The sequence below is a fragment of the Budorcas taxicolor genome, chromosome 24 (assembly GCF_023091745.1).
Source record: "Budorcas taxicolor isolate Tak-1 chromosome 24, Takin1.1, whole genome shotgun sequence".
Classification (NCBI taxonomy): Eukaryota; Metazoa; Chordata; class Mammalia; order Artiodactyla; family Bovidae; genus Budorcas; species Budorcas taxicolor.
The window spans coordinates 3,571,436-3,598,430 of NC_068933.1; the positions used below are offsets into that span (position 1 = coordinate 3,571,436).

The following is a 26,995-nucleotide window of genomic DNA, read 5'->3' on the forward strand; positions in this document are numbered from 1 at the left end:
AATGCTCAAAATCCTTCAAACTAGACTTCAACAGCACGTGAGCTGAGAAATTCCAGATTTTCAAGCTGGGTTTATAAAAGGCAGAGGAACCAGAGATCAAATTGCCAACATCCGTTATATCATAGAAAAAGCAAGGGGATTCCTGAAACATATCCACTTCTGCTTCATTGACTACACTAAAGCCTGTAACTGTGTGAACCACTTCAAACTATGGAAAATTCTTCAAGAGATGGGAATACCAGACCACCTTACCTGCCTCTGAGAAACGTGTATGCAGGTCAAGAAGCAACAATTAGAACAAGACATGGAACAAGAGACTGGTTGCAAATTGGGAAAGGAGTACGTCAATGTTGTATATTTTCGCCCTGTTTATTTAACTTATATGCAGAGTACATCATGTGAAATGCCAGAGTGGATGAAGCACAAGCTGGAATCAAGACTGCTGGGAGAAATAGGAATAACCTCAGATACACAGATGACATAACCCTTATGGGAGAAAGTGAAGAGGAACTAAAGAGCCTCTTGATAAAAGTGAAAGAGGAGAGTGAAAAAGCCGGCTTAAAACTCAACATTAAAAAAAACAAAAATGATCATGGCATCTGGTCCCATCACTTCATGCAAACAGATGGGGAGACAATGGAAACAGTGCCAGACTTTATTTTTTAGGGGCTCCAAAATCACTGCAGATGATTGCAGCCATGAATTAAAAGACACTTACTCATTGGAAGAAAAGCTATGACCAACCTAGACAGTATATTAAAGAGCAGAGACATTTCTTTGCCTACAAAGGTCGATACAGTCAAAGCTATGGTTTTTCCAGTAGTCATGTATGAATGTGAGAGTTGGACCATAAAGAAAGCTGAGTGCTGAAGAACTCATGTTTTTGAACTGTGGTGTTGGAAAAGACACTTGAGAGTCTCTTGGACTGCAAGGAGATCCAACCAGTCCATCCTAAAGGAAATCAGTCATGAATATTCATTGGAAGCACTGATGCTAAAGCTGAAGCTCCAATAATGTGGCCACCTGATGCAAAGAACTGACTCACTGGAAAAGACCCTGATGCCGGAAAAGACCCTGATGCTGGGAAAGATTGAATGCAGGAGAAAAAGGGGATGACAGAGGAGGAGATGGCTGGATGGCATCACCAACACAGTGGACATGAGTTTGAGTAAGCACCGGGAGTTGGTGATAGACAGGGAAGCCTGGCATGCTGCAGTCCATGGGGTCGCAGAGTCAAACATGACTGAGAGACTGAATTGAATAATATAGTTTTCTAATCAATAGTTTTCTGCCTAGATTAAAAGATAGACATTCTCTAAGTAGAGAAGAAAATACAGATTATTTGCATAAATAATTCATATTATGTATAACATGTATAAGCAGATATGATATAATGTTCCATGGAAATATTATAGATAGATATATAATCATCACATGTGAACATCTATATCCAAAATATCTTTATATGAAAACACTTGTGCAGAGAAGAGGCCATAAATGCAGAAACAGTTCCAGGGTTCCATGGGAAGAAGACGAATTGGTTCTTTATGGAGGTTTACAGCTTCAGGCATCTGCTGAGATAAGTAACCCGAGTTGCTAAATTCCATTTGAGACACATAAAAAAGGAAATAAAGTTGACTCTTATCTGACATGCTATTTTCTCTACTTTTATAATAGCCTGTCTGCCAACATCAACCAAATCAATAAAGGATCAGGAGTCTGAACTAAGAGTTTTGATATTATACACACAACAGTCACACCACTTCTATTATTCCAGTCTGTTCAATACAAATATCTTATCAATGAATGCTGTTCAGTCTCCTTTCCTCCTGATACTGGTATAGTGCCCCAGGAGAGATAAAGGGATGGGATTGTGAGTAGGGACATCAAAACAACGTTTCAGTTCAGTTGCTCAGTCGTGTCTGACTCTTTGCGACCCCATGAAATGGGGTCAAACAAAAAATCTCAAACAGCCGAAGCAATCTTGGGAAAGAATAAAGTTGGAAGTATCACATACCCTGAGTTCAGATGATCAAATTACAAAACTATAGTAATTAAAGCAGTATGATATTGACATAAAAGCAGACATATAGATCAGTGGAACAGAATAAACCGATGCACATATGGTCAATGAATTTACAACAAAAAAGCCATAAATACACAGTTGGAAAAAGATAGTCTCTTTAGTAAATGGTGTTGGGAAAACTGGACCAATATCTTATATCATAAACAAACAAAAAAATAGCTCAAAATAGGTTAAAGGCTTGGACATAAAACCTGACACCATCAAACTCTTAGAAGAAAACACAGGAGGTAAGCTTCTCGACAATGATCTTGGTGATAATATTTTTGGATTGGACACCAAAAGCAAAGTTAACAAAAGCAAAAATAAACAAGTGGAACTACTGGAATTACACTGAGCTAAAAAAGCAAAACAAACAAAACTTCTGCAGAGCAAAGTAAACCATCAAGGAAATGAAAGGCAATCTTCAGGATGGGAAAAATATTTGTAAATCTTATATAAGATGAAGGATTAATATCTAAAGTATATAATGAACTTCTATAACTCAATAGCAAGAAAATTATCCAACTGAAAAATGGGCAAAGAATCTGAAAGGACATTTTTCCAGAAAAGACACAAATGGCCAGAGCCATGAAAACATGCTCAACATCACTCATCATCAGGAAAATGCAAACTAAAACCACAATGAGATTTCACCTTAGATCTTTCAGAATGGGCATTAGGAGAGAAAACAAGAAAAAAAAAATATCAGCAAGGATGTGGGGAAAAGGGTGTGCACTGTTAGTGGGAATGTAAATTTGTGCAGCTGCTATAGAAAACAGTATGGAGGCTTCTCAAAAAATTTAAAATGGGACTATCATGTTATTTAGCAATCCCAGTCCTGGGTATTTATCTAAAGAAAAAGAAAACACTAACATGAAAGGTATTCAGTTCAGTTCAGCTCAGTTCAGTTCATTCGCTCAGTCGTGTCCAACTCTTTGCGACCCCATGAATCGCTTATGAGCCCCAAATTTCATCATAGATTTGTTCCCATATCTTGACTTTGGTAAATAACCTAAGTGTCCATCAATGGTTGAATGGATTAAAAAAACTAAACAAAACAAAGAAAAAAGATGTGGGACCCACACATGAATATTATCCAGCCTTAAAAAAAATACAATAAAGTTTTGTCATTTGTGGCAACATGGATGGACCTTGAGGTCATTATGCTAAGTGAGATAAGTTGACGGAGAAAGACAAATACCATACGAATTCATTTATGCATGGACTCTGAAGGAAAAACAAAAACCACATATTGAGATAGACTCTTTTCTACAGGGAGGAGACAGAAAAACAACACCCCACCAAAAAATAAATAAATAAAGATTCTGGAGATTTTTCATGTTCACAGTGGGGAGAAATGTACCTTTTCCCAACTGAGAAACCCTTTTTTTTTTTTTTGGTCATTCCTTTCATTCCATATATATTTACACATACCAGGCAGTGAGGCGGAGGACAGACAGGCAAAGATGTATCATGGTTTCAGGGCTGGGAATCTAAGGATGTGGACCACAGGGATCCTGCGGCCCAAACAATAAACCAACTTGCCTTTCAGACTCTCTGCAAGCATTTCAAAAAGTTTTTTCTTTTTCTTTTATTCAAAGGCTCATGAATCTGAATTGCCTGGTGTAAGTTGAGAGAGCCAGTGAAGAACGTGTGTTGCACCTGAAGATGTGTTTCCCACCCTGGGAAGAACAGCATGAGCACAGTCGGGGTTGTGGGCGAGGGTCGCAGAGCTCGGGCAGGAACCGGGTCGATGCAGGGCCACTGCCAGGTGACGATGGCTTCTTCCCTTCGGCCAGAGGAGCATTGCTCAAGGGAGCAAAGTACACACTCTGCACGGTGTCAAACCACAAAATAGTTTTGCTCCCTTTTCTTTCCTTTTGCTTTCTTAACACCCTGGACAAAAACAGCGGAAGGCAAAACTGAAAGGATGTCACTCTACAAAAATTGAAAGTGTTATGTCAATACCACAACACAAATGGTGTCAGAAAATGGAACAACCGTGGTTTGTGCTTATACAGGCTGCTCATAGTATCTAAGTTCTTAGTTACCAGGGAAAAGGCAACATGGTGGTAACTCTGCAAGCAAATTAACCAGCATTCTGTCCCTTAGATGAGCAACTACAATCACTATATGGGAGGAAAGAAACAGCAAGTCAGACCAAACTACAGCCCTTGAGCATCATATCGGCAGTAAAACAATCCCTAATTATTTAAATATTAAGGGTAACAAGTCTCCTTTCACATTTTACATGTGATAATACAAACAAATTCCATGACTTCCTCTGTGTTAGGCTACACAGTCTCTGAAGTCAGAGTGTTTATTTATCTTTATTTTTCCCCCTAAATCTTTTGCTCAGTATTTTGAACACTATAGTTTTAAGCATTTTTTAATAAATGAAAGAATGAGCACATTAATGAATGGCAAAGGTGCCGTGTCAGGGGTTTTCATGCAGTTAGGCCAATTAAATGTATTTGGAGAATTTGGAGTATTTATTTAGCAATATATTCAGTAATGCATTCATGTCATGTACCCCATGGTTCTCAATTAGCTTTAAAATATCTCACAAGTCCCACTGATCAGCTGAAGACAAATATATCTTAAATTTTGCACTGGGGATATTTTGGAGTCTAGATTTTACAATATAGAGTCTTTTCTACTTCAAAATATAAAATCCACAATAGTTTATTTTAAACATATTAAGTATGCCAAGTAAACAAAACATAATAATGAGGTTTAAATTTATTAAAATGTATAGTGAATGATTTCACTTAATAAATTAAAACTGTATGTGTGTGTACCTTAACATATATATTTGTTTCTATGTATAATTTTGATGTGAAAATAAAGGTATTATGCATGTAACAATAGTTTATTGTATATAATGCAATCTAAGTCAGAATAAACTTAATGCTTTGAAGTCAATACTACATAAAACTTCTGCTTTTAAACAAAATTAAATAGAATCTTGAAATTTTAAAATAGTTTTAAAATTGAAGGTTTCTGTGTTAATTTATTCCTTGAATAATTTCTAACTCACCCTAGCTTTCATTTTCTCCCTCTTAAAAGAGGTTGGTTGAATTTTAAAGGAATTTAGTCAAACAGAATGACTTGAGCATTACTAGAATACACAAAGAACCTCCATGCTTTGCATAAATTATGGTCATTAATGGCACTGCATGAGGTTGCCTGCTTGAATAACTTTTTTGTCAACAGAAAAAAGAACTTGCTTTCAGAAAAGAGGTTGTGCCAAAAATTCGCAGAAGAGGGTGACAACTCATTTTCATCTTAACAAACAAACATGAAAGTAATTTTTTTTTAGACTGTGTAAATCAGAGTAATTTCCTAAATTATACTTTGTGCTAATGTTCCCTCTGAAGTTTAAAGCTCATATACTAACACTCCTCAATCAAACTGGTGACAGGAAAAATCCCGTAGTCACTACACAATGGGTCTTCCCTGGACTTGGGTGATGATTTGTAAAAGTTAACTCACATGCATCAGCTTTAATTCTAACATGCTTTCCAGAGTGGGTCCCCTGTTCTGACTCAAGCCTCATGAGCTAGCAGAAAGAGGAACAAACCTTTTGCCCCAGGTGTTCCAGCCTGAAAAGAAAGAAATGGACACCACCACACGTGGATGCACCAGAGAGTCCTCCAGGTTCACTTCCTTATCCATTCAAACCCCAGATGCAATCCACAAGTTAGTTGCAAAAAGATACTATTTACATTTATCTATTATATTTAAGATTTCCCTCTAGGTTTATCCTAAAACTGACCATAATTATTAAATCCAGGACATTTTTAGAAATCTGTTTCAATGTACTTGCAAAATATCCTGAATTTTCCACAAAAAAAACTAATGTATTCAAATATTATTTTGTTGAGAATCGTTCAAGGTCACAAATTGAATCATATGCGATTCTTTACTAGTAGGATTATACACCATTCCTGCTTTGAATCGTTAAGTAAAATCATATTTTACATATAGACCTTCCTCCTCGCTTTGTTTGTTCCCTACGTGTATTCATAGGAAATCACTGCAGACAATCTATGTCCTCGGTTTTTTTATTTATTAAATTGAGATGCTGATATCTACTTACACATTGTGTGATTCCAACTACATAATGTTCTGGAAAAGGCAGATCTATGGGGGCAGTAAAAAGATCAGTGGCCATAGCGGTTGGGGAGGGGAGGGATGAATGGAAGAAACAGAGGCTCTTAAGGGCAGTGCAACGATTCTGTATTATTCTATAGGGGATGTGTGCCATTATATGTTCGTCCAAACCCACAGAATGTTCAGCACCAAGTGTGAACCGTAGTGTCAACTATAAACCCCTTCCAGGTGACAGCGATATGCGAGGTAGGTTCACTGCTTATAAAAAAATGTACCCCTATGGTGAGGCTTCCCTGGTGGCTCAGATGGTAAAGCGTCTGTCTACAATGTGGGAGACCCAGGTTCGATCCCTGGGTCAGGAAGATCTCCTGGAGAGGGAAATACAAACCTACTCCAGTACTATTGCCTGGAAGATCCCATGGATGGAGGAGCCTACTAGGCTACAGTCCATGGGGTTGCAAAGAGTCAGACACGACTGAGCGACTTCACTTCACTTCTTCACTTCACTTCACCCCTATGATGAGGGATGTTGACAGTGGGGAAGTTGCATGCACAGGGTTAGATGGTGTACGAGGAAAACTACGTCTTCCTCTCAATTCTGATGTAAGCCTGCTGCTACTGCTGCTGTTAAGTCGCTTCAGCTGTGTCCGAATCTGTGCGACCCCATAGATGGCAGCCCATTAGGCTCCTCTGTCCCTGGGATTCTCCAGGCTAAGAATCCTGGAGTGGCTTGTCATTTCCTTCTCCAATGCATGAAAATGAAAAGTGAAAGTGAAGTCACTCAGTCGTGCCCGACTCTTAGCGACCCTATGGACTGCAGCCAACCAGGCCCCTCCGTCCATGGGATTTTCCAAGCAAGAGTACTGGAATGGGTTGCCATTGCCTTCTCTGGATGTTTGCCTAAAACTGCTATAAAAATCATTTTGTTTTGTTGTTGCTGTTGTTTTTTTAATTGCACTCTGGCTGAATCATGGAACCTGAAGGAATAAGTCAGGGAGCACAGAGGTTTCAATTTCATGCTTTACAATTAAGTGTCATTTTTATAAGAAATAAATAAGTGCTCTTATGATCTTTTAAGAAGGCATAATTTAGGGAAGATGAAATGCATGAAGAATGGATCCAGTTTTAGACAGGAGCAGGAGATACTAATCACAAAATTATTCAGTAATAAAAACAACAACAGTCTAAGTGAGTAACAAGAAGAGACTAGGAACGTGTTATTTCTCGAAGAAGCTCTTAGTCACCCTGTATAGGTGCTCTCAGCTAAAATAACTGCAACGGAGAAAAGGCCAAGACACAGCAGTGTGCCAAGCTACCTAACCCGCAGCTAGGTGATTTCCCTTCCATATTTAATCAGTATCATACACATACAGACAAACACAGAAAAGCTTAAGTGGTGAATGAAGAAGAGAGAACCCAAGAAAATCAGTCCCCGTCATTTACTCTATCAAATCTATAAACATCTTGGTATTGGAATATTCATGCAACTTTCATTTTCTTTCATTTCTGCTACTGGTACACCAGGAGGAACAGAAGACCTAGTTCTAGGGGATAAATCATGGGTTTGGTTATTTTCAGGCTAATTTCATTGCTGGTTTCTCTTCTGTAAACACCGGCTTGCAGTATTTGGCATGCACTATGCATATTCATTATCTTTTCAATTAGGCTACAAGGTCCTTGAAGGCAAAGACCATGTGTTGTGTTTCTTGGTATCTACTACCCCAGCTTGTGCAGTGCCTGGAAGGCTGCACACACACATACACACACATACACACACAGACACACGTGCACAATCTGACTGGTAGGTCTGTGACTGGGTCTCAAAATATTACTTGTCTTCTACTGGAATCACATGTATACAGATGCTAACTTAAGCTGCAGCATGCTACATACAACATACTGAATGAATCAACTATTTTCAACTTGAGTTCAATGCCAGTGAACTGAATTAAGAGGTCAATGGTTCAACAGAAAATGATCCAGAGATAATTCAGGGTTTCTGTCCAATACTAAAGCACTGAGGGTCCGTCTCACACTATTGGCACCTAGTGCACTGATAAAATGTTCTCAAGGGCAGTTTGGGGCTTGTTAATCCAGGTATAAAACAGACATGAGAAAGTCAGTACACAAAAGAACAAGGTTATGATTTTCATAAAGAAGAGAAAAAGTTGCATCTATTTTCATTTCCCTATTCTTTAAAATGTTTAAGTTTTCACTTTCAACTTCACCTTGAGTGTCTGAACTCTGGGCTGTTCCAACTCCAGATATTTTCCCCTTCTGATCTAATGTCTTCTGCCTTTCCTGCTTCCATGCATCTTCTTCTCTTTGCCTGTTTTCTTACACATGAGTGCAGATGGCTGTACACTTTTTCCTTCTGTCCCTGAACTTGAAGACATGGCCTTACAGCTTCACAGGCCCCAAGGTAGGCTCCTATTCAACCTGCCATCACCTGACTGTTTGAGTTCCTCATCCCAGCTCTTGCTGACATGGCTGGAGACTTAATGAAACAAATGAAGCATGGGTGAACTCAGCAAATTATGAGAGGCTGACCAGAAGGTGAGTCCAGCAAAGATCAGGAAGAAAGAATGGTATTTAATGCTATGTGAGAATTAATTACCTTTTTACATCAATCTAATCTGTTTGGCGTATATCTTTAGAAGGAAGGAAAGGGACACATTAGAGAAAGCATTCCTTTTTCTCAACTAACAGTTTACCAGAACATGCTTTCAAATTTATTCTGTTGCCAGGTGTAGGTACACAGGTATTGCCTGAACAGAGGGCTAAAATTCCCCTAATACTGGGAGAAGACACTCGCTGTGGAACCCAAACGAGGCTGAAATTTTCCTTTCTTTATCAGCAAGTGACATGCCTGTTAGCCAAACAAATGCTTTTTTTTCCCCCTAAAAGGATCATTTTAGTCAAATGCATCTTGCAGATAAAACATTCCTAGTTAGCCAACATACTGCCTAAGGCCATTGTTCACATCCTAAGAGAGTTTAACAATCGTTGTGAGAAAAGTGAAAGTGAAAGTTGCTCAGTCGTGTCTAACTCTTTGCAACCCCATGGACTATGAAGTCCATGGAATTCTCCAGGCCAGAATACTGGAGTGAGTTGCCATTCCCTTCTCCTGGGGATCTTCCCAACCCAGGGATTGAACCCAGGTCTCCCTCAGGAGGATTCTTTACCAACTGAGCCACAAGGGAAGCCCAAGAATACTGGAGTGGGTAGCCTATCCCTTCTCCAGGGCATCTTCTGAGCCAGGAATTGAACCATAGTCTCCTGCATTGCAGGTGGGTTCTTTACCAACTGAGCTATCAGGGAAGTCTAATAGTAAGAAGAGATCATTTGCTACAGAAGATGGCATTCCCTACACAGGACATGGAGTGCAGTTTTATGATCCTAACCACTTTCTCTGTGGACACACTCAGAGAAATAAATACTTAGTTACCGTTAGCCATTCTGCTTACTCTTCTCTTACTATAGCATCTGTTACACAGTATTTCTACAGCCTCAATGATTAAAAAAAAAAAGCTGAAGATGGGTGGGAGGATTTAGAATTATAAGAAAAAAGAAATAGAAATCATTGATCTAATACATGTGCATATTGAGCCATTAATTATATTTGATCACAGAGTGTCTTTTCTTTCCAAGTAAGAGTCGTATAATTCTGATATTAACAATTTTCATTGTAAAATTTTTACATTGCATAATGCTTTATTTCAAAAATTTCAAGACCTGACACCCTCTTCTTTACTCAAAACTTATGCAACTCAAAGCTGAGAATAAAACAAAACAGCCCAAGGAAAACCAGGCATAGGGCATGAGTTTTTCTAAATAAGATATTCAAATGGCCAACAGGTACATTAAAAACAGCTCAACATCACTAATCATCAGGGAAATGTAAATCAATATCACAATGAGATATTACCTCACACCTGTTAGAATGTCTATTTAAAAATTAGGAAATGATAAATACTGGCAAAAATGTAGAAAAAGCAAACCCTTCTACACTCTTGGCAGGAATATAAACTAGTACAGCCATCATGGAATACAGTATAAAGGTTACTCAAGAAATTAAAAAGATAACTACCATACGATCCCACAATTCTGCTTCTGGGTATATATTCTAAAAGAAGAAACATCATTACCATAAAGAGACAGCTGCACTCGGATGTTCACTGAAGCATTACTCATGGTAGGCAAGATACAGAGATGACCTGGGTGTCCATCAGTGCACTAATGGATAAACAAGACATGAGGTCTCCCTGTTTCTCCCTCTATTTCACACACACACAGAGAAATATTATTCAGCTGCAAAAATAAGAAAATTTCTCCAACTGCAACAACATGGATGAACCTGAAGGTCATTATGCTAAGGAAAATAGCCAGACAGAGGAAGACTTACTGAATGGTATCACTTATACATGAAATCAAAAAAGAAAGTTAAGTAAAACTTCTAGAAACAGAGAACAGGATGGTGGTTGCCAGAGGTTTGAGGGGTGGAGGAAATAAGAAGACCTTGGAAAATAGGTACAGACTTTCAGCTACAAGGTGAAGATTAACAAGGAATGAGGAATGACTGTGTCACATGGTGACTGAAGTTGGAAATACTGTATTGTATATTTGGAATTTACTAGGATAGTAGAAATTATGTATTCTCTTAAAAATAAAAGCAAAACAACAACAAAAACATGTGAAATGATGACTGTGTTGACTAACACTAGAAGGGATCCTTTCGGGATGTATATATATCAAACTCACAGTTTAAATATTCTGCCATTTTGTTTGCTAATTATACCTATAGGGCTGAACAACGGAGAAGGCAATGGCATCCCTCTCCAGTACTCTTGCCTAGAAAATCCCATGGCTGGAGGAGCCTGGTAGGTTGCAGTCAATGGGGTCGCTAAGAGTTGGACACGACTGAATGACGTCACTTTCACTTTTTACTTTCATGCATCGGAGAAGGAAATGGCAACCCACTCCAGTGTTCTCACCTGGAGAATCCCAGGGATGGGGGAGCCTGGTGGGCTGCCGTCTATGGGGTCGCACAGGGTCGGACACGACTGAAGCAACTTAGCAGCAGCAGCAGCAGCAGCAGGGCTGAACAAACAGCAGCAAAGGTAAACCTAGAGCAGGTGAGGCCGAACCGGGGGATATAAGAGAACTAACTGCCCTGGTTGGCTCTATGCTCCCTCTCCTGGTCTCCCACTGTGACCACACAGACCACAGGGAACGCAAAGACCACTCACCTAAGCGGTAGCTCACACCTTCACTTCCGCCAGCACTGTCGGTGGTACTGGTGACCAGAGGTGTGTGAAACCCTCATCTGCAAGCTCATGTTTGAGTTTTACACTCTTGCCAAAGGGGATTAACCAGGGGACATCTCTATACACCAGGGATGGCAACAGTCCCTGCTTCACTGTGGTGCTGGCGAGCTTAAATAAGATGAAGCATCAAAGGCGCGCATTGTCAGGGAAAGAAAATGGGAAAAATAGAGAAAATAGAGCATCTACATGTGGTCACTACTGGCACTGATTCCTAGTTCATGGGAGAATTATACACAATTTCCTATGTACTGGGAACATACATATATATATACTCACATACACACACATATATAAGATATGTATACATATGTGAAAATATAATTATATATAACTTGGTGGGACTATATATCAATACATATATATGTAACTACATATATGTGTATATATATATAATGATATATGATTATACATATAACTTATTAGGAATACATATATGAATACATATATATATATATACATACACACATAGGGGGACAACAGAGGATGAGATGGTCGGATGGCATCACCAACTCAATGGGCAGAAGTTTGAGTAAACTCCGGGAGTTGGTGATGAACAGGGAGGCCTGGCGTGCTGCAGTCCATGGGGTCTTAAATCAGACACAACTGAGTGACTTAATTGAACTGAATATACATATGCAATTATATAGTTATAATTACATATAGTTTATTGGGAATATATGCTAACTATATAGAAAAGTATATGTATCTGTATATAGCTATATATGTGTAATTTTATACATATATTTTTACAAATATACAAAATTATGTGTGCATTTGTGTGTGTGTATACAGATTTCTTTTTTTATTTTGCAATAAACTACTTTAATGTGCAATAAAATGGTAGCAGGAACTTGAAAGTCTGTCTTCTCCTTAAGAACATGTACGTGCAGATTGTATTGAACATGTTTTCTAGGAAGCAACTTTGCTCACGTAGGAGGTAATAATATGAAAGAAGACAGCTGCTTTCTTGCTTCCTAGTCATGACGTGGCGAGCACCTCCCTTAGGGGAACATCTCAAGACATTGAATTCAGCAGCGCAGAGTGTGGCCGTAATCTACTTCTTCACGGGGCCCAGCAGCCTGGGAAACATAAACAAGCATCAGCCTCTCTAACTTAGATTTGTGCAGAGCAGTCACCATGGTCAGCAGAGTGATGACCCAGGTGACGGCAAACTAAATCCTTGGTTCTGGAAAGTCACCTTTCCCCATCCAGCAGAAAGAGGTTAAAACTGGCTTCCAAACAGCCACGGCCGTTTCATATTTCACAGCCCAGGAGCGGCAACACGGAGGACAGAAGCTCATTTTTATGACGATGAAGTTTGAAATTCAGTAAAGAGAAAAGCAGGAGGAAATGGCGACCTGCTGCAGTGTCCTGGCCTGGGAAATCCCACAGACAAAGGAGCCTGGCGAGCTACAGTCCATGGGGTGGCCAAGAGTCAGATGCAACTTAGCGACTGAACCAGCACCACTGCCAAGGGTGGACAGAACCATCCCGGCAGGAGAAACACGCACAGGGAGGGGAGGAGCCTGGGGGATGAGCAGGAGCCACCAGGGACACGCATGTGTGAGTCCTGCTGGTGACTCCCGGCCTTGGCTGGGACCCTGCAGGGGTCCCGGGTATCACCACCTCTAGGGAAACTAGGAAGTACTAAGCCTACCAGCACTCTGCATGCAAGGTCAATGGGGAGTACGGCGAGTGCTGCTGCTGAGCAACCCAGCAAAACTCTAATTCCAAACCAAGTCCAGATTAATTCTGAGTCACTGGGTTGGGTCACCTCCAGGGAGAAACCACATCTGAAATGAGGAGCTGGAGGGATACCAAGAAACTTTGTCCCTATTTTTTTTCCCCCAAGATGCTTTCCTTTAAAGCTCTGGAGCTTCTGTTTCAGAGATCAACACTTTTGGCAAAGTTCTATCCCCCTTGTCAGGTCCTCTTTTAATAAAGCAGAAATGCCCCCAGGAAAAGAATGGCTAAACACAGGAAGTAAACTTTCTTAGAAGCTTTCCCTGAGCCGGAATGAGCATCTCTGGGAAGCCAGTGACTCTTCCCCAGGTAGAGGAAGGAAGAGAGAAGCTCTGAGAGGAGGACATGGGGGAGACCAGCTGGGGTCAAAGGGCACCAGTCAGATACTGAATTAAGCAGTTGTTATGGACTCAATCTGACTGCGGTCCTTTCTCGGTTTAACCAACTATGTACTCTGTCCGCACATGAAGCGGTTTTGCAGCCCTGAGCTGGTCTAAGGGTGTCCTGACACCTGTCTCAGGGGCAGGGGCAGACGTCACCCTCCCTAGATACAAAGAGGCTGACATGGCCCCTCCTAGGTCACCAGGACCGGAGGATGATGAGTGGCCACACACACGGCTTTGCACTCAGCCCGGGCGGAAGGCAGCAACTCCCAACTGTTTCATTAACTGTTGTCCCCTAAAGGCTGACTTACATACTTTCAATAACACCCTTCACATCTCTCTTGATTTTAAAACATGACGCCTCATGATGTTTCCTCATCCTAAATCTCCCTGAAGTTTCTTCAAGGCGAGGAATAGGTTTTCCATTAACTTTGCCTGAGAATAACAGCCACTCCAAAAATAACGCATGCTCAGTGTCCAGACTGAGTCTAGAACTTGAGGCAAGTGAAGCTTATATATCTGATGCACAGCCATCTACATGCCTTGATTCTGCCTGTGCCTGGCCATCCTAACCGTTCCTAACCTCAGGTTACTTTTTTCCTTGAAAACACAAGGTGACAACACCTGGGGTCTTCCTCCAATGTGAAGTCATGTCTCAGATGTGAGGACGCGTGTCAGGACCAGGCGGTCAGGGCAGAACCCTCAAGCATCCTCTGACTACTGCCGGAGCTGGAGGGACTGTGTCCTCGCTCAGTACCCACATCGGGTGTGCAGTCATGAGATGCTTGAGGAGCATGAGGACACATCAGCTTTGTGTCCACCTCTGATGACAGGTGGTAGAAGGACTGAAACCTCATTCCAGCCAAACGTGGCCTAAAATTAAATCACGATGTAAGTGACTGCTACATTGTAAAAGTCTGAATGTTTATGTATGACGACAGGAGTAAGTATTATTGATATACTGAATTAGGATTTTGACAACAACTATCTGAACTTGCTGTGGAAGCATTATATATGCTGTCATTTTAATATATGAAGAAGAAATCTGACACCATTTTTGCGTGAGAAAGGGAATGCTCAAGTTTTCAATGATGACAGAATTTCTGGAAAGTTGTCAGACTAGCACGCAGAGATCTAGGTAATTCTAAGAGAGTAACTCATTTTAAGCAATCTCACCTGGCATTTTTGTCACTTAGGAAGAGCTGTTAGTCAACATATGATTGAGTTGTATGACAAAAATGTCATTTTCCATTTATTGTGAGATTCATGTTGAGTTACTCAACTACTAAGTAGCCTGTGTTAAACTCAGCTCTGAAATTAAAGACATGTTTACACGGGAGATATTGAAAAGTTCAAATGTACTAGAAAACAATGAGTTGTTGATGACAGGTAATGGTAGACTAGGAAGCTATCACATTGCACTGGTTTTCTCTTACAAAATGAACACCTGCCCAGAACACTGGCAGAAAGTGAAAGTTGCCCAGTCGTGTCTGACTCTTTATGACCCCATGGACTATACAGTCCATGGAATTCTCCAGGCCAGAATACTGGAGTGGGTAGCCTTTTCCTTCTCCAGGGGATCTTCCCAACCCAGGGATAGAAATCAGGTCTCCTGCATTGCAGAGAGATTCTTTACCAGCTGAGTCAGGAGGGAAGCCCAAGAATACTGGAGTGGGCAGCCTATCCCTTCTCCAGCGGATCTTTCCAACCCAGGAATTGAACAGGGGTCTCCTACATTGCAGGTGGATTCTTTACCAACTGAGCTATTAGGGAAGCCTGAGCACTGGCTAGGCTAGTTTAATCTAGTATGGAGCCCAGCAGAGTGAAGTGGGTCCTGACCCTGAATGTGCTTTGTAAGCACAGATGTACCACGGTGAACACAGAAGTCCAGCCCAGGAGATTGTGGCGAGTCTCTTGTTTGTTACTGAGCAGGAGAAGGAATCCTGGGTGATGAGGCAGCTTCCAGGTCTTCCTGCCACAAGGACATGGCCATGTGAACCCTTGGTTCCCTGCTTACTCAAGAAGAAACTGCAAGAAGATTCACCATCCTTGACGTTAAGGACTCTGGAAATGCAACCAAGGACCGCCTGCCACAAGGATGTGGCCATGTGAACCCTTGGGTCCTTGCTTACTCAAGAAGCAACTGCAAGAAGGTTCACCATCCTTGACGTTAAGGACTCTGGAAATACAACCAAGGACTTTGAAGCCAGGTTTTCATGCTTTGCAATTGAAATATGGCTCCGGGCCCACCCAAACCACAAGCAAGGGAAAAAGGAAAACCTCCAGGGTAACTGTCAGGGGAATGCTGGCCCCGTAGCAAAGCGGACCTCTGCTAGATTCAGCTTCTCAGTCGGCAGGGGGACCATCCGATGCGGCAGGTATCCGAGTGTCCCTGTGGTCTGGGCACAGCTGTGGCAGCTGGCTTTTGGTGGCAGTGAACTGTGTCATCACAGTTTCTCTGAAATCACCAGGTGGTGAATTCTGTGTATGCTGCCTTCTGGCCCCAGGGAGAGAAGCAACACGGGGCTTCCTGTCCATGTCGAGAGGGCCGCCGTTTCTAGTACTCAGAACCCTGCCTGGGCTTTTCTGTCTCTTCAAGTTGTGTGTTCTACTCCCCTCAGCTTGCCAGCCTCTTGTAGTTTTCGTGGGCTGCAGCTGCTGTTCAGATGCGTTCTGAACGCAACATTCTGAAAATACAAATGATGACTGTGCCCATTAATTCTGCATAAGATCTCTCTCAAGAACTTTTCCCCCTCTTTATATGCTTTGGGATTTGACGATTCAAGTCACACATTTAGCATATTAGGTAACCCATTTAGTAAACCAGAACTCTCAAAATTCTTAGGCTGAATTTTAAATATGAGCCAATCTAATGGAATGGAAAATTTTTAAAGAAATAAAACCATGATTTTCTGTGATGTTTCTGATTTTTAGGGTAATTTTACTGCTTTTTTTTTTTTTTCAGGTAAACATCTAGACAATCTTATTCTATTTTTAAAAATAAAAGACAGACCCAGAGAAGTCAAAATAGATTAATGCCATGCTCTCATTTGGAAGGTCAGCTTTTACGACCAAATAAATATTTTCAACATGCTACCAAAACAAACGCATTTTCTTAGAGTCATTAAGGGAAAGCAGTAAAGTAGAGACCAGAATTAAATGTCAAATTATTTTCTGTGAACTTTTAGCTTGCCTGTCTATTCACTGCTTAAACTCGCACAGACTTTTTTTTCTTTTTTTACCATTTCCTTGAACAAAAAACATTCACTTCAGTTGTACTGACCTTTTTCTTCTTTATTTGTTTACAGGCACCGGTTACATAAGTTTCTAACACAACCCGACTTAAGAATTCCAATTTTTGAATACTGTCACTGTTTTTTTGATTTTTTTCTAAAATTTCACTATTTGCTAAAGTAAAAAGACACATCCATTCTGTGATGAAGCAATTCTTAATATAACTTTAGGTTTTTGTAACCAGTGTGTCTGTGTCTGGATCCTTCTGTCTTTCCTCCCTAGAATGGGTTTTGTCTCTGCATTCCTTAGGAAGGAACATGGCGTGGTTCCCTAAGAAAGTATGACCACACACCCAGGCAGGAGTACCTGAGTGGGCTGCCATTGGCTACCAGCTAGATGACCAAAATAAAGAACTAGTGGCAAAAAATAGACAAAAAGACTCTTATTCATAGTGGTTAAGTGGGAAAAGCCAGTTAACAATGTTATTGACTACATGATTAACTGTTCACGTTTCTCTTCTAACAGCATAATTTAATGAGACCACTGATATGAGTTATCCAATGAAAGTCTTCTATTTGTTTTACAGCAGTTACTCTTGCCTGGAAAATCCCATGGGCAGAGGAGCCTGGTAGGCTGCAGTCCATGGGGTCGCGAAGAGTCAGACACGACTGAGTGACTTCACTTTCATGCATTGGAGAAGGAAATGGCAACCCACTCCAGTGTTCTTGCCTGGAGAACCCCAGGGATGGGGGAGCCTGGTAGGCTGCCGTCTATGCGGTCTCACAGAGTCGGACACGACTGAAGTGATTTAGCAGTAGCAGCAGTTATTCTTGTGAGCTATATTAGCAGGTGAAATGTTAATCAAATCAAATGGGAATCAAAGTCTAATAAACCCCTTCAACTGAAAACATACAAGTTACTACTGTTAAGGTTTCTGCACCAGACATGTCCTATGCAGAGCTGCCATGGAGGGTGGAGGGAGGCCTGAGTGTGTGTCCTGCACTTCCCTAGAAAGTTCTCTCTGGCACTAGGGTTCACATGTCCTTCCAAAGGCAACACTACACGTGGTGTTAGAGAGACCGTTTTCCAAAGAATACGTCACTTTTGTATATTTACCTCTTTTGTGACCTCTTGCACTCTACTAGTGAAGCACATGCATAATACTAATATCATTGAAAGTATGTGACAATATTCCTGCAGTTGTTGACTTTTTTAAAGACAGCATGCATCCCAAATAATTCTTGTATAAGTAAAAACACTACTGAAAACTACAAAACTCCCTGGTTATTCTGTAATTTTAAAGAAAATATTTAATTTCTTAAATATATCACAATACCATTGCCATTGGAAGAAAAAATGTGATGTAAAGCATTTTACCTTTTTTCCAGAGCTAGTGACTATTCTATTGATAAACTCATATAAATCAATGAATTTGCCATAATTTGAGATTTTGCAGCTAGTTGCCAGAAATCAGCAGTGATTTTAAACACACATGCAACACACACACACACACACACACACACACACACGCACACACACAATTTTTAGTATGTATGTCTGTGTATACACAACCTTGGACACACACTCACATCTATTAGTTCAAAGTCCAAGTAAGAAAATTTGTTTCTTTAATAAACTCTCTCAAAAAATTACAAATAACTTGGATAATTATTTTCCCTGGGTTTTAATTTACAAGCCAATCATGCTTTGGGGTTTTCGTTTCTCTTCTCCTTCAAGTATTACTTTTCTGATGAATTGAAAGAAATTGAATCAAATATGTAGATTTCTTAAATGGGTGAAATTACATCCATATTTTACTTTTATTGGGACCAAATATTCAAAATAACATTGCAAATAATGGCATATAACCACCTAATAAAATGTGTCAATTTTTTTTTTTTTTACAGTTTGAATAGTAAAAAGGAAAACATTGTGCACCCATGGCTGATTCATGTTGATGTATGGCGAAAACCACCACATATAAAGTGATTCAGTTCAGTCACTCAGTTGTGTCCAACTCTTTGCAACCCCATGGACTGCAGCACACCATGCCTCCCTGTCCATCACCAACTCCCGGAGTTTTATTTATTTTTATTATTTTTTTTTCGAGTTGTGTAGCACTTTATTAGCAACTAAAATAGAGGGTATCTATTGTACAATATGGGTAGTAATTGACTATAACTGGATAATTTTATATTCTAATATGGATAATTTATAAATGCAACTTCTTTATTAAAAAGCTTCCACCTTTTTGCAATTGCAAAACTATTCTGAAAGCAGAGTATATGTGCACAAGTCTGCAAAGAGTGCAAATTAGGATATGGTAAATGCTTCACAAGTTACTTTCAAAAAACTGACTGCCACAACTGTGCCTATGCATTACCGGTTTTTTTTTTTTTTTTTTGATCAAAATATTTTGATGCCAGCGTTCCTTCCACTGCTCTAAACTATAAGGCATTCTTTTTTATGAGTTGAAATTAAGGAAGGACTACACCTACTAGAAAAGAAGAGAAGAAAGTTCTATTAGTTTGAGGTTTCAGAATCCCCCCAAACCAGGACCAGTATCTTGGTAAGGGTTAGGCTGGGACCCTGGACAGAGTATAAGTATGTGCAGATGGCATTCCTGAGGATTCAGAGCTTCAGTGAACCGAGAGTGCTCCAGCTGCATAACTCACTGAACTGTCTTGCCAGTTTCTACACTGGCTGGACTGGGCATAATTCAAAAAGGGAAAGCTCATATTCATTTCATTCTTCTGCAGCTCTGTGATATCATTTAATAACACCCCAGTGGGATGTCTTCCACATATAGTATTATGGTGTTTCTTCAAGTAATTGCTAAAAGATACAGGATCTAATTGTTCTATAATACTCATACCCATTTTATCTAGATGTTCAATGGATCTATAAATCTCCCCTGGGATTCATCATAGTAACTGTAACGGAACCTTTGACCCCAATGGCAGAAATCAGAAGAAACCACAAAGAGATTACTAGGATCCTCTAGGTATTTACTGAAGAGTTTTCCGAATTCCTGTTCTTTTGACTCACTCAGAGCTCCAACCAATACAGGAATAATGGTAAACTCATCCTTATGGCTTTCCATGGCTTTAGCTGTATAAGGCAAATGCATTTCAATACTGTGTTCATCTTCATCTGTCTGCAGAGACATGCGTTCAAACATTCCTGTCTTCCATAGTTCTCCATAAATCTTTGGGTCAATAGGAAGGTCATACAGAGGTGTTCTGTATATATCCACACTGAAAGTGCACATCGAGAAAGGGGCGCATGATGAGAAGGCCCAAGGATGAAAATTCTCCGGGTAATAGATGGATCCACTTGTTTGTGAGCATGACCCACAGGACGTATACCCTGCACGGCGCGCAATAATGGCGCTAGCAGGTCTTTTTGTAGACTGTACTTGTGAAAGCCAACCTTCTAGCTGGGCGTTCAGCTGCGGTCCTGAGAATGTGTACCAGCTCCCGGCGTGACTGGCTTCCCGGCAGACCACTCGGTTGGGCATCTTGGTGCCTGTGCCGCCTATGTTGCCCGAGGATGAATGAGGAGGCAGCGGCAGCGGCAGCAGGCGCGGCTCCGCGAGGGGACGAGACACCGCGGGCCCAGCCCAGGAGGCGGCGGCAGCGGGGAGGGGATTGACCCGGCCCAGGAGGAGGAGGTAGAGGAGGAGGCGGCGGCCCGGGGGGAGGAGGAGGAGATGGCAGCCGAGGCCGTGGCAGCGGCAGCGGGCAATAATCACCACAAACTCGGGCGGCCGCCGGAAGATGGGGCCCGCAGCGGCCTCCCACCGAAGCTCGGAAAGCTGTGGCCCTGGCCCCCGGAGTCGCCGCTGCTCCCCAGCTGGGGCTGGTTCCTCCGAGCCCACTCCCGGAGTTTTAAACTCATGCCCATTGAGTTGGTGATGCCATCCAACCATCTTATCCTCTGTCATCTCCTTCTCCTCCCACTTTCAATCTTTCCCAGCGTCAGGATCTTTTCAAATGAGCCCTCTTTTCGCATTAGGTGGCCCAAGTATTGGAGTTTCAGCTTCAGCACCAGTCCTTCCAATGAACACTCAGGACTGATCTCCTTTAGGATGGACTGGTTGGATCTCCTTGCAGTCCAAGGGACTCTCACGAGCCTTCTCTAACACCACAGTTCAAAAGCATTAATTCTTCAGGGCTCAGCTTTCTTTATAGTCCAATTCTCACATCCATACATGACCACTGGAAAAACCATAGCCTTGACTAGACAGACCTTTGTTGAAAAAGTAATGGCTCTGCTTTTTAATATGCTGTCTAGGTTGGTCATGACTTCCCTTCCAAGGAGTAAGCATCTTTTAATTTCATGGCTGCAGTCACCATCTGCAGTAATTTTGGGGCCCCACAAAGACAGTCTGCCACTGTTTCCACTGTTTCCCCATCTATTTGCCATGAGTGATGGGACCGGATGCCATGATCTTAGTTTTCTGAATGTTGAGCTTTAAGCCAACATTTTCACTCTCCTCTTTCACTTTCATCAAGAGGCTCTTTAGTTCTTCTTCACTTTCTGCCATAAAGGTGGTGTGATCTGCATATCTGAGGTTATTGATATTTCTCCCAGCAATCTTGATTCCAGGTTATGCTTCATCTAGCCCAGCGTTTCTCATGACATACTCTGCATATAAGTTAAATAAGCAGGGTGACAATATACAGCATTGACGTACTCCTTTCCTGATTTGGAACCAGTCTGTTGTTCCATGTCCAGTTCTAACTGTTGCTTCCTGATCTGCATAGAGATTTCTCAATAGGCAGATCAGGTGGTCCTGTATTCCTGTCTCTTTCAGAATTTTCCATAGTTTATTGTGATCCACACAGTTAAAGGCTTCGGCACAGTCAATGAAGCAGAAAGACATGTTTTTCTGGAACTTTCTTGCTTTTTTGATGATCCAGGGGATGTTGGCAAGTTGATCTCTGCTTAATTATCACCCATTTAAAATAAAGTAATTAATTAAATAAATATAAAGGAAAACAATTTATAGTATTTATAAATGTAGTTCTCTCAAAATATTTAAATATTTATTTTGATAACTTTATATTTCTTTTCATAATAATAATAATAAACTTTGTTCATGATAAACTTTCAGTAATGGGTGAAAACACAGCTCAAACTACTTATAAAACAGTGTGTGTCTTTAAAAGTGCTGGTGATTTAGTCAGTCATAAGCACCTATTTACCCCACTCCAGCACTCTTCCCTGGAAAATCCCATGGACAGAGGAGCCTGGTGGGCCACAGTCCATGGGGTCGCTGAGAGTCTGACACGACTGAGCGACTTCACTTTCACTTTTCACTTTCATACATTGGAGAAGGAAATGGCAACCCACTCCAGTGTTCTTGCCTGGAGAATCCCAGGGACGGGGGAGCCGGCTGCCGTCTATGGGGCTGCACAGAGTCGGACACGATTAAAGCAACTTAGCAGGAGCAGCAGCAAGCACCTATTTATAGAGTATATAATAGGATAATTCACATATGTTTTTAAGTAAAGATTTTAAGTAAAATCGGCCTGATATCATATTACTTTAAATTATTCAAAATAATATATCAATTGATCAGGTGTTATAATAAAATTATCTTGATTGAATGGAGCATATCCCAACCATCCTTCACTAAGAACCCAGAACTCACTTTAATGAAAACATTTGTGCTGGATGAAGTTGTTAATGTTTAAAATGATCTGTGTATTTTTAACTATTTTAAATCTCATCTGGCAAAAACACAGCTTCCAACTGACATTTTTTTCATAACCTTAAAAAAACCTCTACTTCTAATGATTTGAAAATTATGATGCATGTCAGTATGCAAAATATGTAATTGGGCTACTGCCAAATTATGTCATGGTTAAAACTGTAAGCCTATAAAATAGTTTTACCCAACTGCTTGGTGTAACTTACTAATGAATGTAAATAAATTTGGTTAACAGGAGATAACCAAACCAGAAAACAAAAAGCCAAGAAATAATTAATTACAGAATCTTCTTTCAAATTCTGATGAGGAGTACAAATGCTTCAGATTTGCTCACAAGAGTTCCATGGTGCACTGCCAAGAATCCTGGGCTGGAAGAAGGGTGATGATCTACACACTCGACAATCTAGCTTTATATTTAACACCTTTAGCCAAGATTTTAATTTGTAGAATAATGACTGTCTCATAGTTTTCAAGAAGATTCTCAATCATGTTTTACATGCTCATTATAATAGGCCTAGAATGTGCTTTATAAAATGATGATGATAAATACTGGGGCTTCTGGTGTGGTGGGCAGAAGGCAGTTGAAATTAATCAACCAGCGGACTGATTATTGATGACAGTTTTCTGAGAAATCACTCTTAGAGTCTCCACATTCAAATCATGTCCAGCAGTTTGCCTTCCTTCCTTAGTAACACTGCCCAGATGTCTTCCAGGTGGTGGCCAGGCATGCGTACGCAGTGGCCCCTGCCTCCAGGAGAGTCCCTCTCCTGGACTCTGATTTGCATGCTCACCACTCAGCCTCTGGGATCGATTCTGTGTTGTTGCTGCTGTTGAGTTGCTAAGTCATGTCCAACTCTGCGACCCCCATGGACTGCAGCATGCCAGGCTTCCCTGTCTTTTACTGTCCCCAGGAGTTCGCTCAAACTTACGTCCATTAAGCTGGTGATGTCATCTAACCCTCATCCTCTGCGGCCTTCTCCTCTAAGACTCAACCCTTTCTCCATGCCATCCATTACTTTTCTATTAATATTCTTACATAGAAAGAGCCAGGTGACAGAAAGGGTTGTCGCAAATGTACTTGTTTTTCCCCTTCGTGATATGATGATTTTGGAACAACTGAAAAATGTCTGTAGACACTGAGGCTCTGAGCCTTTTAGTGCTAAACTGGACATTTCCTTTTTTAATTATTGGGTGGAACCCATTCAGTGCCCCTACACAAATCCAATTAAACAAACACACTAATAAGTCACAGTGGAATGACTCTTGGGTGGGAGGGAGGGGGGCGCCTCTTCATCCACTGGCTGTTGCTCCAGCAGCTTCTTCCCGTGCTGGGAGGCTGGCCCGAGGTTTCTGAGAGATGATGCATACCTCACGTGACCTATGAAAGACATCCCTGGGAATGAAACTCCTATGGCTTCAGAGCACTGCTTAGTAGGACTGATTTAAGAATGTCCAGGAGATGAGTGATTCAAAGACCATGGTTGGCACACACTTCATTGGACACAAGCTAAAGAAAGAGAGGAAATCATCACCATGTAGTTCAAACTGTTCCCTGATAACTCACTTTTGAAAACTGGTTGTCTGTTTTTAATTTAACTTCAAATCATACTGTCCATATATAATTTCTAGTTATTGTTGCCCTTGACCTATTCAATACAGTCAGATTAAACTTTCAGAGTTGGAGTCCAATCACTGCAAACCCTCAAGTGCAGGGAGAATTCAGATCTTCAAAGAAGAGCAGAAGCTGGCTTTCTAGGGCAGTAACATCCTCTGCAGGTGAGCACCTTGTGTGGGTGGGAGATATTTAGTTCTGATATGACAGTTCACCAGAACCGATACCCTAGAGGAGTTATTTGAAAGCGAGTATTTCTGATCTGAAGACTTAACAGTTTATCTTCTTTCCCCAGGAAGCTTTTTTTTTTAAATCAATTGCCTTCCTTTTTTTCTGAACTTCATGGGATTATAACTGACCTTCCCAGTGAGTATACACTTTCACATGTTTTCCTTTTATGCACAGCATCCTTACATTTTTTCTTGAAGACCTCCCTTAACATTTCTGGAAGGGCCGGTCTAGTGGTGATGAATGTCCTCAGCTTTTGCTTTGGACCAATTGCTGGAAAATTTGGACCAGTTGCTTTCAAGCACTGATGCAACTCATTTAAATGGGATCTCCTTTTGTGCATTCCTGTTTAATTTCAGCCTCTCCAAATCTCCCGTTTTCCCTACCACTTGGAACACAGTTTTACCAAAGTGTCTTTCTTTTGATCTCATTTCATTCATGACTTTTCCCATAAATTGTAGGTATTTTATTTTTTTAAATATGTTTATATATCACAAACTCTATGAAGACAAGGACATTGCACAGAGCCTAGAAAATGTACATAAAAAAATCAAATGGAAAGAATGAATCAGTGATCATGGTCTAGGCAGATGGTCTCTCCAGACAGATAAAGAAAACAGAATTAATCTGAGCTACATTAGCTACTGATCTAAGTGGTCAAACATGGGTTTGTCTGACTCCACAGCTCTTACTCTTTGAGCTATGACATGAAAAATTTTCTCTCTTTACTCTACTGTTTAAAAATCTTTTTACATTTAGAGTCTAGATTTATGTTAAAGCCAAATGTATTAGAAAAGAATAATTGAATATCACTCAGCCATACAAAGGAATGAATTTGAGTCAGTTGAATTGAAGTAGATGAACCTAGAGCCTATTATAGAGTAAAGTAAGTCAGAAAAACAGACGTTGTATATTAACATATATATATATATGGAATCTAGAAAAAAGTGGTACTGATGAACCTATTTGCAGGGCAAGAATGGAGATGAAGATGTAGAGAATGGACATGGGTAGGGGCGGGAGGAAGAAAGGCTGAGATGAAATGAGAGAATAGCATTGCCATACAGACACTACTGTGTGTAAGATGCATAGCATAGCTGGTGGGAAGCTGCTGTGCAGCGCAGGGAGCTCAGCCTGGTGCTCCATGACAGCCTACAGGAGTGCGGCAGTGGAGAGGGAGGCTCAGGACGAAGGGACTATGTATATACGTGCATACACACACACACACACATACACACACACCCTTGTGGCTGATTCACTTTGGTGTATGGCAAGAACCAACACAACATTTAAAGCAATTATCCTCAAATTAAAAACAATAAATAAATAAATGAACAACTGACAGGAACAGAAAGAAAAGAACAATTGGCAAGTACATGGATCTTGTTTCCAGCTATATTTACACAACAAATACAAAAGTATTATTAATTGATGGGGCTTAATTACCCACTTTATATACTCTCTACTGATTACATACCAAAAAAAAAAAAAATACAGCTTATTGAAAAATGGAGTGTGTCCCACAAGAGATCACGGTGAATAATTAAACTTGTACCCTCCAGGGAAACCGACACACAAGAGCCCGTTTAGTTTCCAAATTGTTGACATACATCTCTTAATGGAGAGAAGTGTTTCTCAGAGAAGGACAGCAGTTGATAGAGGCTATTGACAGAGTGATTTGATCTACTATGAACAGTTTCTAAAGATGCATATAAGCATTTCCTGCCACACCTGGGTTTAAAGGGAGCTCTTAAATACAGATTCACATTCCGCAATATTGGAATGAAAACGTTACATTCCCTGCTATTTTAGTTAACAGCAAGATAATTATATTAGTTGGCCAGTAGTTTACATATCACCTAGACATGACAGGCCAGTGAATGAATCAGGAAATGTGTATTTGAGGGCATGAGGCTGTGTGTTGGCAAGTCTGTGCAAGTGACAAGTGGAAATGTTAGTCCCTCAGTCGTGTCCCACTCTTTGCAACCCCATGGACTATACAGCCTGCCAGGCTCCTCTGCCCATGGAATGCTCCAGGCAAGAATACTGGAGTGGGTACCCATTCCCTTCTCCAAGGGATCTTCCCAATCCAGGGATCAGACTCAGGTCACCTGCTAGGTCTATGGGGAGTGGCTTATTGGAAACTGTGATCACCTTTGCTTCTATTTTTCCCCCACTTGGATGTATGTTTTGTTCTTTTCATTCTAATGTCAACATTACAAAATCCTAGGATGAAACTTCCACTATTAAATTTATTCTGAGCTCTCAAACAGAAATGATATATTAATTCCGGAGATTATAATCAGCTAACATTTGTTATCTTTCTTATGATTACTTACCACAGTCTACCTACTACAATAATTCCTACAAGATGATCCAACTAGATCATGGATTCCCTGAAGACAAATTATGTCTCATTCCTTTCTGAACAGCCTGCCTGCCACAGGTACCCAGCATAGCAACCTAAAATAGAAGATGAAAATAATTCTTGCTGAAGCAAGAAAGGTGTAAGTGTCGGTTTGTGCGGGTGTGTGTTTCTTCTCTGAACTGCTTTGGATATCATGGATT

At 40.7% G+C, this 26,995-nt stretch overlaps 1 protein-coding gene and 1 pseudogene across 1 annotated transcript in view; both read right to left on the reverse strand.

The window, feature by feature from the left end:
* Window positions 1–26,995, reverse strand: part of CSMD1 (CUB and Sushi multiple domains 1) — a 1,658,099-nt gene that overhangs the window by 989,921 nt on the left and 641,183 nt on the right. The window lies entirely within an intron of this gene.
* On the reverse strand, window positions 19,508–20,400 carry LOC128068390 (protein MEMO1-like; annotated as a pseudogene).